This window comes from Berghia stephanieae, chromosome 1 (genome assembly GCF_034508935.2).
Source record: "Berghia stephanieae isolate SIO BIC M18660-M18661 chromosome 1, UCSD_Bste_1.3, whole genome shotgun sequence".
NCBI classification, from domain to species: Eukaryota; Metazoa; Mollusca; class Gastropoda; order Nudibranchia; family Aeolidiidae; genus Berghia; species Berghia stephanieae.
This window is the reverse complement of record NC_088360.1, coordinates 137,232,212-137,232,434: the sequence shown is the minus strand read 5'-3', so window position 1 is coordinate 137,232,434 and position 223 is coordinate 137,232,212.

Sequence of the window (223 nt, the reverse complement as noted above, 5' to 3'; positions counted from 1 at the left end):
TTCTCTTGTTATGTTTTATCTTTTTGTTCAACGCAACAGTAGTACTTGAAACTTTAGCTTTTATATAGTGATATCCACAAAATGTGCTTAAAGTATTTTACAATGGGTCCCAAGCTAACACTGAACGTGGAAGACGAGTCATGCATGCAAAGCGCTATAACAGGAGATTTTCTTTTTGTTTTGTTTTTTGTTTACCTGTCAGGTACTCATTTCACAACTAAGT